At 43.2% G+C, this 15890-nt stretch overlaps 1 protein-coding gene across 14 annotated transcripts in view; it reads left to right on the forward strand.

Annotated features, from left to right (window-relative positions):
- BRD4 (bromodomain containing 4) overlaps positions 1 to 15890 on the forward strand; it is a 131057-nt gene that overhangs the window by 36861 nt on the left and 78306 nt on the right. For 12 of the 14 annotated variants that reach the window (XM_014524941.2, XM_025216162.1, XM_025216165.1 and 9 more), the window contains exon 2: positions 835 to 927. The exons of the other annotated variants lie outside the window; for them this stretch is intronic. The gene's annotated coding sequence lies outside the window, so the exon portion shown is untranslated. The remainder of the gene's footprint in view (positions 1 to 834; positions 928 to 15890) is intronic. 14 annotated transcript variants of the gene reach the window in all.

Raw genomic sequence — 15890 nt, forward strand, 5'->3', positions numbered from 1 at the left:
CTCCTTGGATCTGTTCGTCATGCATCTGCTGATGTACGATAAAGTGCCATTGGCTTTTTTGATGGCTTCGTCACACTGCCGACTCATGTTCATCTTGGAGTCCACTAGGACTCCAAGATCCCTTTCTGCTTCCGTGCCACCCAGCAGGTCATTCCCTAGGCTGTAGGTGTGCTGGACATTTTTCCTCCCTAGGCGCAGTACTTTGCATTTCTCCTTGTTGAACTGCATTCTGTTGTTTTCTGCCCACTTGTCCAACCTGTCCAGGTCTGCTTGCAGCTGTTCCCTGCCCTCCGGCTTGTCCACATCTCCCCATAGCTTTGTGTCATCTGCAAACTTGGACAGAGTACATTTCACTCCCTCGTCCAAGTCACTGATGAAGACATTAAAGAGTATCGGTCCAAGGACCGAACCCTGTGGGACCCCACTTCCCACACCCTTCCAGGTCGAAGGATGGTCTCCATGAGCAAGGTTTCATACCAGACTTGAACTTTTAGGAGCTTGTTGGATAGGCTCTTAACAGCATGTTGTTTGCCTGTTACCCAGAGCAGACAATAGTGTTGAATGCTGCCTTCTCTTCACCAGTTGGCTGTCACCCTTTTGGACTGAAATGCATGAGTCAGTAATAGGGCCTATTCAGAATTTGTTGTGCAAGGTAAAACAGCCTGTTTTTGGTTCACAAGTAAGGTCACACTAGACTGCCTTGAAGTGAAACATTTAAAAGGGACAGTACGGGTCCATGAAGGAAGTGGTGTCAAGATTAGAGCATCTTAAATGATTGTCATCATTAGGCTTGATTCCCATGTAAAATATCCTTTTTTTTTTTTCTCTCTTCAGATTTTTTTTTTCCAGTAAAAATAAAATAATGAAGGTCAGAGGGTAATGTCGGTGAAGAAAAACGGAACACACAAGGGTCAGCTCTAATTCAAGGTAATTGTCATAACAAATTTTACCACTTTGTGGGTCTGGCCATAATACTCCCTCATGGAAATGCAACTTTATTGTTGGGTTTTCCTGTGGCATTTGGGACCAATGGCATATGAGCATATATTGCCATACAAAATCTCGCTTTTCTCATTGTCATGGTTATGCTTGCAGTTGTGTGTTTTAATTTGGAGCTTCTGCATATCCTTTCACTACCTTGGCTTGGGAGTTACTTATAACATCTATGCACCTGTGCTAAGATGAATGCATTAGCTTATGTTAACATAATTAGATGGGGACTTGATTACGTGATTTCAGATGTGCCAGAACCTTTTGGCAGACTGGCAGTCTTGCATTGACTGATGTAACTGAGAGTAGGAGCAGTGTTCATATGAGATCAGACTTTCCCTGTGCTTTGCCAAATGCAAAATAATCTATCTGACTAAAGAAATGTATTGGAAATTCTGTTCTTACTCAGTGCTGAGGCATATAGGTAAAGTAACAGCGTTATTTCTATTGTCACTGTGCAAAGGGGAACAGGTCTATGAAAGTGAGAAAACAAATCAGTCTCATACTGTACTTCAAAGTGCCAGGATCCTCTGCATTGTTTAATGCATGCCTGAGTGGTACATGAGAACAGGCTAACAAGCTTAATTTCTGCAACTTTTGTCAATTAGACATAAGACTGTATTTCACACATCCCTCTTCAGTTTTATGTATTTGTTTAATCATACCAAGCACTGCAATGGGTCCTGTCCTGCTGGGTATTTGTATTTTGATACTACCCTGTTTTTGAATTTTATGCTGTCTTGTTATATGGGCTTGGCACCTTTTGTGGTGCTTTCAAAATGCAGAGTTCGCTCCCCCATATTGTTTGCCTTGGCTCCATCTCCTTACTTTGAGACAATGTTCAGTAATGCACAGAAGACCACTTGATGAGGGTGGGGGTGGAAAATAAAACCAGAGTTCATGACTTATTTTATTTTATTTAAATCTGTTCAGCTGCCTCAATGTCAGGGCAACATGGGTGTAGGAGGAATAGTTTGACCTCTGTACTATGTTATAACTGCTTTGTTTTAGTATAGATGATGATGGACAATGGTGGATCTTGTTCTAAGGGCCTGTTTATAAGATGAATTTAAGATTTTCCGAAGTAACTGCTTCTTTACCTTTGCAAGTATGTCAACTCACTCAAGTAATCTGGACAGCTCTTGATTGTCTGTGGGCTTGGAATAAATATCTGAGGAATGGTCTGCTCACTTTTCCTTTCAACACACTGTGTCAGTACCTTGATAGTTAACTCAGACTTTGAGGGTAGATGTAGCATAGGTGGGTGGTGTTGGAGAGAGAGTATTTATTTCAAATTGTCAGCAGAAAATCTAATTTTGGGGAGTATTTTACACAAATCGCTCTTAGCAAAGAATGTTGATTACATTTTTCTTTGAAACAAAATCATTCTTTGTCTCAAAGCAAATGAAATGTCACTTGTTAATTTTTTTTCTGTGAAGGTGCTCTGGTAGGCACTTTGGAAAGTTTTGTTGCAATGTGATCTCTGATTCTGAGTCCTACATCACTTTGCTTTTACCTGTTGGTCTTGGTGTCACACTGGGATGAATTTACTCAGTTTTCAAATAAGTCACTCTTCACTTGAAGTCATTAGTTAGTTCTGGAGTTCTTCATATTCAGTTAAAATAAGCACTCTACTGAAATATATATTGGGTCTTGAATGCGAATGAGGACAAGTTAGTTGTAAATAAGTGACTAAAGTATTTAACAGATGAGCCTGGAAAGAAGTAGTAGATAAAATGATACCTGACTAAATGTAGAAATTGCACATGTGAATTCTGAGGCTGAGTCAGCATGGGCCCATTTTTGTGAAACAGCAGTGTTAGCATCCAGGAGTTTTTGGAAGACAGATGTCAGCTGCATGGAAGCTCTGAGCCATTTGTTTGGGCCAAACAAAGGATTCTTGGACATTCATACCCCACCCCCATGGCGAAGGGTCTCTTCTTCCTTCTGCCCCTCTTCCCAATCCCATTTCTTTGTAATTGTGTTAGAGGTCATAGCTAGGCTCTTTCCTACTCCTCCCTTGAATGACCCAATCTGAGTTTCACTTCTTTTCTTGGACTGCCAAATGTAAATTGTCCTTGCCTAGTTGCTTATAGAGCAGTAGTGACCCATATAATGACCTACAGTAAATATAAGTTTCAGTGGAAGTACGTTAGAGACAGTTGGAACTGGTTTAATTAAATGTTAAAACAAGAGGCAGTATTGTATTGCTAACCTTTTTACAATGATTTAAAGACTTGTTTAGCTGCTTGCTTACAACAGGGAAAATTATAATTATTACTGAACTTGCAAGCTCTTTGCAGGAACTCTTATTTGGTTCTTAGCATAATCAAGACCTGATATGGGTTATCTCCTGTGTTATAGCAATACAAATAAATGGTATCAAGCTCAGTGTGTATACACCTTTCAGACTCACAACTTAAAAAAAAAAAAAAAAGTTAGTTTAAATCAGCTTTTATTTTATAAAGGACCTTTTACCCTGTTGCTGAAAGGCTCCCTTGAGAACCTGATTTTTTGACAGAGGATGGGATTTTTTTAAAATGTCAAGCTGTTTAAAACTAAAATTAAAGCTTTACCACTCACTTAATCATTAGGGAGAACTGTTTTCATAAAAAGCATTCACATTGTCCTTCTAAGTACAGGCTGAGATTTCCCCCATTTCTGTTCTCTTCAATATGGGGAAGCTTTGTTTTATTCTGCAACTACTGGGGGGGAAATAAGCTGTTTTGAGGGGGGAATGTCCCTAAAGAAGCAAAATAATGACCACAATTTGTTCTTTCTTTACTGCTCACCTTTTAATAATGCCACAGAACTTGATCTGGTCTGGTGCAGAATGCATTTGGGTTGCTTACATACTTATGAAGTCCTTCAAATTCCTGAATAAAGTGATTCTTTTATGGGGCTTAGGTAAAATAAGCCTAGAAATAAATGAAAGGTACAAATATGGTCACCCTGGGAGAATAACAAGGAGCAATTTAGGACTATTGGAATAAAATAGTTTCTCCTTCAGGTGCTTGTACATATGAACATGCTGCTGTAGGTGTGCATGTATCACAGGCACTTGTACCCAGGTAATGCAATTTAGGTAGGTGTTCCTCCTGCCATCTGCTAATGCACCATTGATGTCTGCCTGCTGTTAGGTGTAAAAAGACAAATCTCTGTGGACAGATCGATGTTGGAACTTTAGGCATGGGGAGAATTTAACTTGTCTCCTGAACAGTGATACAAAATCTGCCTGTCTAATATAGACTTCTTAACTTACAAGGGGGAGTGTTGACTCCCAAAGGTATTTGGGGGAACCAAGAAAGATTTGAAGAACCAGTCCCACAAAATTAAATACAAGCATAAATGTAAATAAATGCTAATAGCAAATTATGTGATGAATTACAGAGAAGATATAATTGACCAAACAGTACAAGTAAGGCATAGTGAGCAAATGATTACAATCTGTAAAATGTGCATTGTTCTAAAGCAATAACAATTTTGTTAATTTTTGAAACTCATTAATCTTGAATTCAAAGTCTTTAAGTCTTGGAAAGCCTTTCAATGTATGTATGGGGGGGACAAGCCAGTAAGGAAAAAGGGCTAGGTTTAAAATTTAAGTTTTAAAAAAGTACTTCTCTTGCTTCTGTGGTACATGGGCTGTTTAGCAAAAACCATACTTCAAGGCTGAAGAGCAACGATTCTTAGGTGAACTCAGATTTTTATACTCTATTGCCTGGCTCATTATCAACAAGCTTACTAAATAAAGCCACTTTTTTTTTTTTAAGTTCTCTAATAGGTTCTACTCTAAATAGTCACATGTTTATTTTTGTCCCATACTTAAGCTATGCCTTGTTGTAAACCACATTTAACTGGCATAAAACAATTAAATGTACTTTTAAGCTACCTTTAGTCTAACTTTGGACTTTACCTGCACTTTCTAAAATTATTCCCACCTGTCATTCTCTTGCTGCTAATTTCCTTTGCTTGTTCCCTTAACCAATCATTGGTCAAGTGTATGCATGCAAATACTATATAAACCGTATTGCCATCGAGCATATTAGGGTCTACAGGAAGGGCCCCAGCAAGAACTAGTTAGTAGCCAAGAAGGGTTGTACAAAGGCAGCCTGTGAGCATACACTGTTTATTGTTGTTTGAGCATCCACTCTTCTTATGTGTGTCCAGCTGCCCCCCCACAAAAGCACTATTCAGGAGGACACAAAAGCACTATTCAACAGGAGTGTGTACCAGGGCCACTGATGAGGTTTGGCACATGGGAACGTCTTGCCTGTAGATTTATTCATGGAGCAATTGTTTTTCTTCATTCTTTCTTTGTGCTGTGAGAGTGCTGGTGTCCTATTCAGTTGAATGCCCCAGTGGGAGAGGTGACTGTGCCATTAGAGAACAGTGAATCTTGACATATGTGGTGACTGTTCAAATGAAACATTGAGGAAGCACTCCAGCTTATTGAGCTATAGATGTCCTTGATGACGGACAAGGATATTTGTGGGTGATATCTTTTTTCCTGGACCAACTGCATATTAATGGTAAAACTTCCAGGATCATGAGGTTACAGAAAATGCCTTTTGTCTCAAACCTACCTCTGCAGACTAGTTCCGAGTCATCAGCATGGACAGAGTTCCCCTCGATTCTAAGCCAGTTGGAGAAGATAAACCTTGCAGAGTGGTACATTGTTAACAGGGTAAATCTTACTGCTTGTTTAGGTGTCTTTGGACATTGTAGATATGGGGCTGCTGTTCAAGCTGCTGATTTATATTAAGGTCTCTTGTCTTCAGTGGATTCCAGCCACCCAGAATACAGTAAACACCTTGAGCATTTCACTAAGAAAGTGGCATCCATGTTTTTTGTTACTTGGGCAGTTGGGCTGTAACAAGGGTATATGGGTGTGTTGCCAAGATGTTGCAGACCGATGTTTTATATACAAGAAGAAACCCAGAGACTTTTTTTTTTTTTTTTTTTTTTTTTTGCTGGGGTGGAGAGTGGGCCTTAGCAGTTCTAAGGCCAAGGTCAGAAAAAGTGTTAATTTCCTGGCCCTTCATTTGTTTCTGTTTTCTGGTCTACCTGCTTGCTTGCTTGTTTTAGGATTCTCCTTGAGAATTATTCTTTTAGCTTTTGGTCTCTGGCTAGGAGTGCACCAATAGAGATGTTTTTGTCCGATACCGATGGCCGATTTCCCCCCCCCCCCCCCCCCCCTTTTTTTTTTTAAGGCACTGTATTGGCCCATACCAATCTGATTTTGATATGCAGCTGGGCAACGTGGAAACCAGCGCTGGGCTGGTAAGTTTGGTATGGGGGAAGGGGTGGGGAGAGGGAAGAGGTATGTGTGAGAGGGGGGCAGATTAAGGCCCCCGTAATGAGGGAGTGGGACTGGCAGGCGCTGCCCAGCAGGGGCGCAGGACAGCTGTGAGTGGGTCATTTGGGGGGGGCCCTCCTGCCATGCTGGGAGGGCATCGGGGGACATGTGCCCCCACATCTGCACGGGGCAGGCTGCCACTGGACTGGGGCTGGGGCCTTTGCTGGGCTCTTCCCGGCTGGGCTGGGCTGCACTGAGGCACACAGCAGTGGCGCTGGGAGGGGACCACATTATCAGCCACATCAGGCAAAAAAGCCTATTTCCAATGCTGTCAATTTTCCTTTTATCCATGCTGATCCCATATGAGACTGATGGTATTGGTCCCCCTCTATCCCTGGCCTTTAGTGAGGCATGAAGCTCCGTTGACCTGTGTTCTGTGGGTGCTGTACCTGAATGAGACTTTATTACCCTCTACCCCTTGATTAGCTGTCATCCCAGGGAAGCATGTGACTAGTAAAATCATTTTCTGGTTTAGGTCAGACTCCAGGTAAATCCATGGAAATAGGCTTCTTACTGTAGGGTGCAGAGCCTTTCTAGTACCTCTCTAGAGAGGCTATCTCTGTGATATCAAAGAAGCACCAGTATAAGCTCCAGACGGACTCTCTTGCCTCTCTGCTGTCATCTTCTCTTCATGGATTTGCTACTTTGGTGTTGGCTACTTTTGAGAGATGGTAGACCTAGGGTAGAAGGAGGCTTCTCATCTGATCTGCTAGTACTGGTATCTTTGGGTCTGAGTAACTTAATGATCCAGCTGGGACTGGAGTCTGCTGCTTTCCCTGGCTGTCCTGACACCAATTACTGATATAATGTGCCCACCAGTTTCAGCTCCATTCAGGTGACTGACCTTGGTTTCAAGTTGGAATGTCTTCACTTTTTATTTGGCGGTGACCGTGGCTTTGGGTACGCTTTTTCCTTTGCTTTACAGGAGCTAATGGAACCCCTTCTGGATAGAAGTCCTAGACCTCTTTGCTGTCTCCTGTCTCATTTCCAGCTCAGGTGTCTTTGGGTCTCTTCCTGCTTTTTAATGCAGCCACTTTTGGTGTAGACCTTCCATGTAATGGTGACTGTGGAGATTCTGTGCCACTTAAGATCCCATTTACCTCCAGTATAACAGGCTCACCCTCTGGGTCTTGCTTTTCTGGAAAGTGAGGAATCTGAATATGATCTCTTGGATGAGAGCCTGCTGTAGTCTTCATCCCTGAGAAAGTAGTTGTCCTTCTTGCAGCACCACAGACAGAGGCCTATTCAGGGTTATCTAAATCCTGGAAATACTTAGGAAGGTTAGAGAGCCTACATATAGGCTTGTATATTCCAGCAATTTGCACCACAGTATAAATAGTCCTCTCTGTCAGCGAGGGTATGCTTTTGTGTGTGTGCGCGCATGTGTTTTTTGGGGGGGTTATTTGTTTGTTTAAAGAATTGTATGGTTGGTTCCTGTTAACTTGATTAGGCTCCTGTGCAGTTGATTCAAAACTGTCAGGTCTCTTCTAGGCATGTAGAGTCTGCATTCAACCTTTGCTTTCTTCTTTTGTAGTTTCCAGACTAAAGCAAAAAGCAGAGTTGCTCTACATGCCCACACAGAGCCAGAAACTGGATTCTTTGGGGGAAAAAAGTTTGTGTTCTGAGCTGCAAGTTAGCAGGCTTTTTTTTTATCTGGTATGAGATGAGAATCTGTATGTTTTGAAGTGTTAGTGAGAGAATCTCTTACAGTCTTGCTTCAAGCTAGCCTGAGCACAGCTGATAATGCATCTTTGACCATTGCCACTGTTGTGTTCATGAGATACTTGTCCTGGCTTCAGTTTTATGCATTTACTAGGGAGTTGTAATATGTTGTGGAGGACCTTCCCTTTGAAAGGGAAAAGCTTTTCAGTTCTAAATTGGATGAAACACTACACGTATACTTATGAATCCAGGGCTGTAGCTTGCTTTTGGGGATCTTCAAGTTTTATAGCTCTGTCCTGAAGAGGGATCATAAACGGCAGCCATGTTTCAGTCCAGGGACCATCACAGCCTCTTTCTAGTGTTCTGTTTTTCCAAGTGTTGGCTTTCAAAAGAGGAAGAACTCTTCTCCTGTAGCCCCTAACTCACCAAGTTTTTGGAAACAAGAAGCTTTTGATACATTCAACTTCTTGAGCCTTTATCACCTCCTTCCTTTCCCTTCGGCAACTGCATGGCCTACTTCTGGTCTGCATGGGTCTGCACTACGACAGCCCCAGTGGATCTTAGACGTTGACAGTGCTGGCTAAACAGTCTAGCTTAATATGCTGCCTAATCCTAACCTATTTTTCCAGCACTTTTTAAAGGGGCCCTTCTCAGAAAGGGTTGCTTTAGCAGGAGGTTACTTCTATTATAGCATTATTATCCACAGAAATACTTCTGCAATGCACAGGAAAGGGGTTTTGTGGCAGTTGCTGCTTGGTCCCAAAATGCAAAGACGAATGGCATTTAGTCTTGGATTTAAGGAAACTTAACTCCTTCATTTACAAGCACACTTTCAAGATGGTAATTCTAGCCATAATAATCCTATCCCTGGGACCAGGACACTGGCTTACAGCTCCGTTTTCAGGACACTTATTTACCACATCTGTTACATATTGCCACTGAAAATATATCTGCTTTATGGTAGGTAAGACCGTTACAAATTCAGCCCTCCTGGTCAGTTTCTAGAAAGTCTTGAGGACTCTTAACCACTTCAGGAGGAAAGGCATTAGAGTTCTTACCCTTTCCTAGATGACAGTCTGGCAGTGAGCAATTTCTTTGAGCTTGTGGCAGAAATACACCGGGGGGGGGAAGGTTATCTTGAAAATCTGACCTAGAGTCCTTAAGGTGCACATACCCATAGTGGAAGGTGCATATGAACTTTGCACATTAAACTTGAATTACTGGTAAGTGACTTCTCTATTTCGTTTAGCAATGAGGTCTTCTGATATGGATAGTCCTCTTTAGGAAGAAGAGGGGAAGCCCCATTTCAGGCACTTAAGATTAGGACCCTAGGACTTTCTCATATTTTAATTTCTGAAGTTTTAGGAGTTCATACCATGAGCATGGAGCAGTCTGCATCTTGTGGGGCGACAGGCCTTTGTTAAACTGGCGAGCAGTAACAGCCATGTACCAGATCTATGGGTATGGTTCATTTGAGAGGAAAAATCATGCAGGTAACTGTAGAGGGCAGCTTCCACAGCCACAGGAGCAAGAATTAAGGATTCTGATAAGTGTGACTATTGGATTTGTTCCAGACAATGCAGTCCGGCTGGTGGCACAAATGCTGTTCTCACCAGCTGCCTAAATCGGTCAGATGGAAAAGTAATCCTATTTGTGCTTCCTCACTGACACATTGCGTAATGAAAATGGGGCAGGTCTGCTGTGAATTTGAATGAGCTGGTAGTAGTGTTTTGTTTGAGGGCTTGTACCTCTGAGGTGAAATTGTGCTGATACTGGCTTAACTAATGGACATGTATCCAATGCAAATTTAGTGGTGTAAGAATTATTTTTTGTATAGTTTTACATGAAGCTCACCCCATTTCTCTTGAAAGGAATTATCAAGAAATTGGGGAAAATGAACTATTAGTAGCTGGACCTTATTAAACTCTGTGTTTATAGCCAAGGATTGCAAATGAATCCTCTTTGGTGTATGATAACTGTTTAAATGGCACCCAGGAAGGCTGTGCAAGTGAAGGGCAACAGATGACAAGTGTTACTTACAATGGCTACTGCTGACCTAAGCTGTGGATTCTTGAATATTTGTCCAAGGAAGACTTGCTGGTAATTTGTGGAAAGTAACCCTTATTTCCAGCTGTGTAAATACGTGTACATCTTTAAATTTCTTGATGTCACTATGTTGCAGCAACTGTGTTATGTAATCACTGTTACTACATTGACAGACTGTGTACAAATTTGTGCCTCTGACCCAACTAGAAATTTGGGCGTTGCATTAAACATCCAGATTCTTACCAAAGGTGATGCTGGATGTTTAATGGTCACAAGGGGCAAGAGGCTTTTAAATCTTGTTCAAGAGACTTGCTGAGGCTTATACTGATTTGTCTAGAACAGGGGCTTCAAACTCATCTGGCCCTATGGGCTGGACAAGTAATATGGGGCCAGTCTGCAGACCACATTGGGCTCCATGGATCTCTTCCCCCCTCCTCCCAGCTTGCGTGATCTGGTAGATACTCCAGCTGGTCTGGGATCTGCACTGCAGATCCTGGAGGAGCCAGAACAAGTTCTGTGTACTGTACAGGCTGGCTGGAGCACCAGCTGCACTGCACGTGGTGACTGCCCTGGCAGCTCTGGGACCTATGCTGCACACACTGCCTATAAGCATTACGTGTAGCTTGGGTCCTAGAGTGCCTGGAATTAGGTGCCTTGTGTAGCATTGCAGAGTGGATGCCTCGTTGCACAAGCTGTGTTCCAGTTGCTACATGGGCGTGCTGGGGAAAGGTAAAGGGGAGAGACTCCATAATTGGATCCAGCCTTTGGACTGCCTTGCACCATGGGAATGCCTTGTGTGGGTCTGATCAGACCCAGGGGCAGTAGTGGGGGCCAGATGGCACAGCTCTACAGACTGTATGGTTGGACACCCCTGGTCTGGAACAAAGGAGTCCATGAGTACTACACTAATGCCAGATGGTACTAACTTGCAAAGCTTTCTTCCGTTCTGTGGCCTCGGATCTTAAAGCTTTGACATCTATTATGTAGCTTACCTTAAGGATTCTTGCAGTGCAATTGAAGCAGCAGTTCACTGCAAACCCTGTTTTACTGTCTTTTTGTTACAAGCAGATGCCCAGACAGTTGTGGAAGCTACATTTGAACAGAGAAGCTATGGACAGGTTTAGACCTGCGGTAAAGATTAGATGCGTATAGTTGACATGAGTTTTTCCATAAGAGAAAGATGGATAAATACTTAAATAGACCTGCGGTTTGATGCTTATTACTGGGTCTTTAAACATCCCTGTAGCTACATAAGGTTAAATATTTTAAAGGTTTTTGCCAGTAATTGGAAGTGTGGTCAGAGTAGTTTGGGCCTATACATGGGAGTTCAGAGTTCTAGTCTTAGCTCTGCCACAGGCCTGTGCCTGTCAAAATAACTTGTTTCTGTCTTGGCTGTATGGTCTGAGAAGGCAGTTTCACCACTCCTGTGAATGGGTGAAAAATAACTCATTAGAATCTCTCTAAAGCCTTTTTCTGTTTATTGGAAAGTAACATTTTTCCTTCTTGCACATGTGCACCCCCCCATCCTCCCCACTTTTAAGTATTATTCAGATTTACTAAGCATTTCAGTCTTCAGTGAGATTATTGCTCTAGTTATAGGGTTTTTTCCTTCTAAAATAAAGATGCATGTTTATCAATCACATTTGAGGAATTGTGCCATTCAAGAATGATGGTACAACCAGTGATGATTTGTAATTGTGCTCTGATACTATCCTAATAAATGCCAGGTGAATTTTTCAGCTGAAGCTTTACCAGGCCTGACATCCCTTCTGATATCTGCAAATTGCAGGCATGTTTAATTCAGTTATTTTCAGATGCAATTAAAATACTTTGAACCTCAAAATTGGTAGGTATCCATGCAACAGTAATTACAAATATAGACAGGTTGGCTTCTGAAGGTCTGTCTGTGTCTTATGTAATTTAACTGTGTAGCAATGAACAAACAGTGGTGAAAGCAGCTGTGGAGCTGTACAACTAGGTGAAAATCTTGTTTTCTTTACCCACAGCACTGCACAACCAGTACGAAACTGCCTACTCCTCTTGTGTTCTAGTTCTTTGTACAAATCTATCCCTGTGAGATTCTTCATAGGCATGTTCAAAGCTTTCTATATTATGTAGAAAGACAGTGTGCCTACTGAAAGTATAAAATCACAAAAATAAGGCAGAAGCCTGCACTGGTTGTTCTTACTGTAAGTGAACACATACACATGCATCCCTTTACAGCACTACCAAACTCAGGAATGAATAACACTGGTAAGCTGAAACTTGAATTCTCACTGGTCTCATTTTGGTAACAAAATGAGTCTTAAATGCTGTAGTAGTGTTTTCATTAGGGTACCTATGTTTGCTCATTTTTGAGTTAACCAGGTTTTATATGCCATGACTAACACTAAGTCTGCAAAAGTTGAGACTGGATTTGAAGGGCTGATTTAAGTTCGGCTATATTTAGATCTGTGAAGATGCCCCGTTATCACTCTGATTAAAAGCCCTGTTGTTAGTCCTTGGAGAAGATCACTGCAGTATAACTATTAAGCTCCCAGTGCTTTATGCAGGTGTTATGCTAAAGATAAGTAACAGACCACCACCATTGGGGCATGTTGTTAAGAAATGACCTAGCAGCATCAAGGAAATTAAACTTGCTTCACATGAGAGACCTGAGGTGGTGGTGTCAAGCTGTGCCAGGTAGTGGAGATGGGGGAGCAGAACCATACTGCAAGTAGTTACCTTGTCTACCCCTGTAGTTATTGTTGTTTGTATCTTAAGCCAAAATAAACTGACAATGCTGGTGGAGAGGTTTGTGCCTGTGTTTTGGAAGACCAGGTGTAAATAGTGAGGAAACCAAGCATTTTGGTTTAGACCTACTTCTCCCAGAAGGGGCAGGCTCAGGGGAATTCCATAATTCAGTAAGAGCAATGATTTAGCTGCATCCACTAGTGTGATTACTCTCAAAGTGGGAAATCTGTCTGGCCTCTCCTTCTCTGTGCCAGAATTTTTAATAAGAAGCTCCTATACATCACTGTTTTTTCACTCGCAGAAAGCTCCTGGGTGTCTAGGGTAGGTTTTACTTTTTTCTGATTTATAAACGTGAACAATAGATGAGTAATGTTTCCAACCTTCATTCCTTAAAATGCAGCTGTACCCAGAATTAAACTTGAGCTCATAGCTGCTCATTCTGTACACAGTGGTTTTTCCCCCAATATGTAAGGGTGTGTTTGCTTTTTATCCGGCAACTGCCTGAAAAATAGAAACTGAAGTTGCTTGTCTTTGCAGCCACCTGATAGCTGTATAGTTCAGCTTTTCCTTTCTTATGTGTCCTGTTTTTCAGCTCATTTTGGAGCCCTGGATTCTTCTCTTGCTTGAGTGAAGCCCACAACCAGTAGCAGACATGTTACCTTTCACCCTTTGGCAGCTACTGCATTACTTAATAAGAAATAAATCCATTATTTCACTGTACTCTACAATGTTTTCTTGCATGCAAACATAATGGCACCTTTCCTTCTGACCAACCTAGCTTTATGTTCCAGTGTCTGGCTCAGCAGCAGGTTATACATTTCACTTGGTCCAGCTTTGCTGTTCATTTTAGCACCATACAACTGAATGAATCCCACTTTTTCCATTATTTGATGCACAAATAAAGACTATTAAAGATTTCTTCTCCCCCCCCCTCCCCCCCAATTAAAGGCTGTTAAAGATCCCCTCCCCATACCTTCTCTGCATATTAACATATTCTGGTATTTTATCAGATGCACAAACTAATTTAAAATCAGATGGGCAGTCAAGATACCCCTTGCTGTGAGATGAGGCAAGTAATTTCACAGCTAGTTCAGAGTTCACAAATTCAAAAGATTCAAGGGCAAGCCCAGTTTGTTAACCACAAGATGAAAAAGACAAAGAAGGCACAATCCAGAACTCTGAAACCTTTATTAGTGCTTGTCAAATTGTACCTTCAGGTCTTTCCTTCACCAGAGCTTGCACCAGACTGAGTAGCAGCTTGTTAACTCTGCCTATGTAGTCTGGTGAGGTTTCCCAGCCTGCCCTGCTGTTGAAAGTCATGGTACCCTTTCACCCATTTAATTTAATGTAATTGATGCTTCCAGGCTTGTCTTAGTGGCGCAGGGCAGGGTAATAAGACAAACCTGGAAGCACCACTTGGGAAGTTCTGCCTTTCAGTTTATCTTTAGGCTGCAGTTGGTATCACAAAGGCAGTAGCAGTACTAGAAATATAAATTTGCCATAGGTTGTTTTATTTCAATGCAAACAAGCAAAAACAAAGATCCTTTTTCCAAGTCCCATGTAACAAATCTGCAAATCAAGTTTGAGAAGGTTTGCCACCTGACCTAGTCCAGCTCAGGACTTTTTTTTTTTTAACTTGGGGGGGGTCAATTCATCAGGCTGTGCAGGCCACATGAGAGGCCTGGGGCTGGTCCATGGACCAGATTGGGCACATAGACTGGCCCTGTACATTGCATCCACGTTGTAGGGCTGGGCCAGTATGGGTGCTGCATGCAGGATCTAGTGCATGAGGCTGGCCTGTCGGCCTCATCCAGGCCTGTGTGAAACATGCTGTCCATGCCCCCAGACGGCCACCATGTTCAGACTGCGACCTGGACCAGTGCTGCCTCCTGGATCCAGCACACAGGCCTGGTAGCCTGTGGGCTCAGCCTGGGGCCCACATGCAGCATGTGCCCCGGATTGAGAGCCCAGTTTAGGCCCACATCCAGTACACTGCATGCAGCTCATGCCCTGGACTTCCCCTGCATTCTAGATCTGACGTGAGGCTGTTCTCTGGGCCCAGTTTGGGTCCATGTGCAGCATGTGCCTTGAACTGGCCTTGCTTGCTGGATCTAATGTGTGAGCCCTGAAATGGGTGTAGTGCAGCACATCAAATGCAGAATTTACCGAGGACTGTTCCTGCATGCAGCGCTTGAGACTGGGACTGGTGCATGCTTTTTGTAGCATGCAGGGTCAGTCTGGAACATGCTGTATGTGGCATGAGGGGGTCAGTCAGAGGTCCACAGATAGCATTGTGGGGCAAATAAGTGTCTTTGACACCTCTGGTTTAACATACCTGGGCTTGGCTTGACAGATCCATAAATCATGTGCTCAGTATCTCTCACCTTCACTTTTCCTGTGGCCCCCAACTAATGGAATCTTTTCATCTGCTGGGGGAAGGAATGGGGGATGCATCCACCCAGCTGTCAGCCTTCCCTATGTGTGGCTGGCCTAGCACAGGGAGTTGACAAACTTTTCAGGTTGTGGGCCAGAGGTACTCCAGTGCAGGTCAGAGGTGGATGAGCAGGTGGGGAGAGAATAGGCTCTAGGACCCAACCACCACCACTGTCGCTTTACTCAGCAGCTGCACAGGGAAAACTGCCCACTGTAGGGTAGCGCAGGGAAAGTGTCTGCAGCTCAGAGGTGGATTAAGATTCACTGAGGGCCCGGGCCCAGCACCCCCTAATGGCCCTGCCCCACATCTACAGGCTCCATCCCCAGCCAGTGCAGCGGAAGCAGTAGCCGGAATAGGACATGCTTCTCCTCAGGCCTGGAGTAGGAGCTGTGGCCGTCCCCACCTGCAGGTCCACGCTGGAGCCTGGGGCTGGTCACACAGGACTTTGCACAGCATTTCCCTGCAGCTGGGTGATGCTGGGTGTGTGGAGTGTGGTTTGAGCTCCAAGGGCGGATTTTTGTCCTGCCATGGCTCAGTCCGTGTGTTAATCCTTCTGTGCTGCACTTGGCCCTCTTCCTCCACAGCACTGGGGAGGCTTTAGCAATAGTTGATTTCCCTTGCTTCCACTGGGACAAGTGCTGGCTGTGGGCACTTTCCCCATGCTTTTGT

This window comes from Alligator sinensis, unplaced genomic scaffold (assembly GCF_000455745.1).
Source record: "Alligator sinensis unplaced genomic scaffold, ASM45574v1 scaffold1509_1, whole genome shotgun sequence".
Taxonomy (NCBI): domain Eukaryota; kingdom Metazoa; phylum Chordata; order Crocodylia; family Alligatoridae; genus Alligator; species Alligator sinensis.